Below are 3,563 nucleotides of genomic sequence, written 5' to 3' on the forward strand. Positions count from 1 at the left end.
CGACGAGAATGGGATTCGAACCCACGCGTGCAGCGCACAATGGATTAGCAGTCCATCGCCTTAACCACTCGGCCACCTCGTCACATGCAGAAACTCACACAAGCTCCTTTATTCAAAATGAAAATACTGGCTATGTTGCCAAACTGAAATGAAAACAGTAAATGCTGGATATCCTCAGCAGGTCAGGCAGAATCCTTCGATATAGAAACAGAGTTAATATTTCATGTAGGTGACTATCACATGAGTAATCTATTACAACCCTGACTTGCGCCTTGCAGATGGTGGGACGGCTTTGGGGAGTCAGGAGGTGAGTTACTCGGCGCAGAATATCCAACCTCTGACCTGCTCTTGTCGCCACAGTATTGATATGGCTGGTTCAGTTAACTTTCTGGTTCATGGTGATCACCAGGATGTTGATGGTGGGTGATTCCTGGAAAGATTCCATGAATGAGGGGCTTTAGTTTCATGGATCGACTGGAGAAGCTGGGGTTGTTCTCCTTGGAATAGAGACGGTTGCGAGGAGATTTAATAGAGGTATTCAAAATCATGAAGGATCTGGACAGAGCAGATAGAGAGAAACTGTTCCCATTGGCCGAAGGGTCAATGACCAGAGGACATAGATTTAAGGTGTTTGGCAAAAGAGCCAAAGGTGACATGAGGAAAAACTTTTTTACACAGCGAGTGGTTATGATGTGCAATGCACCGCCCGAGGGTTGGTGGAGGCAGATTCAATCATGGCCTTCAACAGGGAACTGGATAAGTACTTGAAACGAAAAAAAAATACAGGGCGACAGGGAAAGGGCGGGGTGGGGCGGTGGGGTCCAGCTGGATTGCTCTTGCAGAGAGCCGGCACGGACTCGATGTGCCGAATGGCCTCTTTCCATGCAGTAACCTTTCTCTGATTCGAATCTATGTGTCAGGGGCGATGCAAAGCGACCGGAGCATGACGTAAATGGACCTTCACATGTCCATTCCCTGATAATAAATCCTACTGTGATGCAAAGAAGAAATACATAATTATGGTACATATCTTTCATCTTATGCTCACCATAAGAGATACTTCGTTTACCAGGGGGCCATTGCGCACTTTGATTGATACTTCACCTGGATCACCCCTTACACTCCCAACACCTCCGTGCAAGAAACATTTTGGGTGGCAATTCAGACTTTGCTGATTTGTGCAAACAGATGTCAGCCAGCAATGCGGAAACGCATTTCTTTGGAAAGAAGATTTTTAGGTGAGGCGGCCAAAATAAACAGTTCCACCAAATGTGGCAGAGGGGGAATTCAAACCCACATGATCGAAAGATTGACACCAGCATCTTAGACAGTTCAGCTACTCTTCTACATACCAATCTATCCATTTCTGATGAAAAAGTTCGGAGGGCTGAAACCTTCCCTCTGGTTCTTTCTGCACAGGCGCTGCCTGACCTGCTGAGTGTTTCAAGCATTTTCTGTTTTCATTTTTGTAATTTCACAATGGCTGTTTTCCTGAAAACACCCAGTTTGACCAAAGGACAAAGCTCGCACTTCACTTTCCCCACGCACTTTAAAGTGTGTCGTTTCTGAACAAAATCCCCTCCGCGCCGGACATTCAAAGGACCTTTCGCTCACGGCCAAACTCCTGTAATCGACACTTTTTCACCATTCCCGCTCTTCTCATTTCTCCTCATTCCTTTTCAATCGGCCATTTCCACAGACCTATTAAGATCAAGCAGAACATTTCCGACTTGACAGCACAGCCCAGATTGCCAAAACTGCATCTTTCAGCCCTCATTCGCAGCTATGCAGCGCCGTCCGTCTCTCCCGCACATCAACTGCTCGGGGAAAAGCGCCAACGACCATGAAAACAAAACCCAGTTCTTCAGTTAACATCCCCCGTGTCACAAGATACCCCATAGAAATTTCATGGGAAAGTATGCCGCTGTCCTTCCGAATGCCAGCCCTGCTTTCTTCGTGCTTGTCTCTGGAAGAGTCACGGAGATCGAAATGTATCGATTGGTTTCAAGGCACAAATGAACATTGGTGCGAGCGGGACATGTGCCCCCGAGAAACAGAGGTCGATATCGAGCAAACATAAAGGCCTAAGAATGTGAAAGTAAATGTTAGAGTGGGCAAGGCCGCAGTAAAGTCTCAATGAAATGGATCATGATTGTGGAAGGAAGAAAAAGCTAGAAGAAGCGGCGGGTCTGAATTTTTGATCATCCAACAGAGACACATGAGAGAACAAAAACAGGATACGGACACAGGTGCTGGAGGCAGAAAGAAAAAGAACGAAAGAAGAGGAATGAAAAGAAAGTGACTTACTTGAGAGCGAAGAGACATTATTGTGTAGACATTGGCTGCAGCAGCTGGGTTGCACCTTTACTTTTCCTACCGTCTCAGTCATTCTTTAACCTTCTCTGCTGGTTTTGCAGGTTCGATCAGCCAACGCCGTTCAAGGAAGCCTGAGACAACACAAGAGACAGAGACAGGGAGAAATAGAGAAATGCATGCAAAAAAAATAAAGAGAATAAATAGAATCATACAATCATAAAATGGTTACAGCACAGAAGGAGGCCATTCGGTCCATCGAACCCGTGCCGGCTCATTGTAAGAGCGATCCAGTTGGTCACACTCCCGCGCCGCTTCCCGGTCGGCCTGAATTTATTTCCCTCCAAGTATTTATCCAATTCCTTTTTTGAAATTCACGATTGAATTTGCTTCCACCACCCTTTCAGGCAGCGCATTCCAGATTATAAATACTCGCTGGTTAAAGAAGTGTTTCCTCATGTCGCCTTTGGTTCTTTTGGCAGTCACCTCAAATCTGTGTCCTCTGGTTCTCGACCCTTCTGTCAATGGGAACAGTTTCTCTTTATTTACTTTATCTAAACCCTTCATTATTTTGAACACTTCGATCACATCTCCTCTGAACCTTCTCTGCTCGAAGGAGAACAGCCCCAGCACGGGGTAAATGCGGTCAATTATCTTCAATTCATTTATTTGTGCATTCAACAGCTCTTTAAACATTACTGTGACATTATGGTAGCGCGGCCACGCGGTCTAAGGTGTTACATTTAATTTGTATAGAGGCGTGGGTTTGAATCCCACTGCTCTTAGAGTTTCTGCCAATGTTTATTTTGACCTGTTCACAGAAAACCCGAATGTAGTGTGATGGAGCAGAGGATGTGAAAGAAGCTGAAAGTGAAAGTGCAGATATTATTTTCATCACGGGGACAGGACACGTTCCCACAGGTGAGGGCCGCTCACCTTAATATTCCATCCAGCAGAGTGGGACGGTTGATCAAAGTGACCGGGCTCTTGCGGCGCGATCAGTCAGTGCCCGGTCCTTATATGACAGTACAGGGTCGGGAAATGGCGAGGTTGTTAGTTGAGTCTCATCTAGATCAACCAATCCTTTTCTTTGTGAACATTTCGAACGGAGTAGAATGTGCAATTGGTGTGTTACAAAATGCATCTAGTTATTTGTTCAGCCATGTGGTTCCTCCGGCCTACGCTGTTGTAAAAACAGATGAGATGTTTAGTTTTATTAGTTTACAGGAAGGAGGCTGCGGAATTGGAGC

General features: G+C 45.7%; 1 non-coding gene across 1 annotated transcript; it reads right to left on the minus strand.

The window, feature by feature from the left end:
• On the minus strand, positions 1 to 82 carry trnas-gcu (transfer RNA serine (anticodon GCU)). The gene has a single exon. It is a non-coding gene; the product is annotated as a tRNA-Ser (tRNA).
• Between the last annotated feature and the right edge of the window lie 3,481 nt (positions 83 to 3,563).

This window comes from Heptranchias perlo, chromosome 20, assembly GCF_035084215.1.
Source record: "Heptranchias perlo isolate sHepPer1 chromosome 20, sHepPer1.hap1, whole genome shotgun sequence".
Classification (NCBI taxonomy): Eukaryota; Metazoa; Chordata; class Chondrichthyes; order Hexanchiformes; family Hexanchidae; genus Heptranchias; species Heptranchias perlo.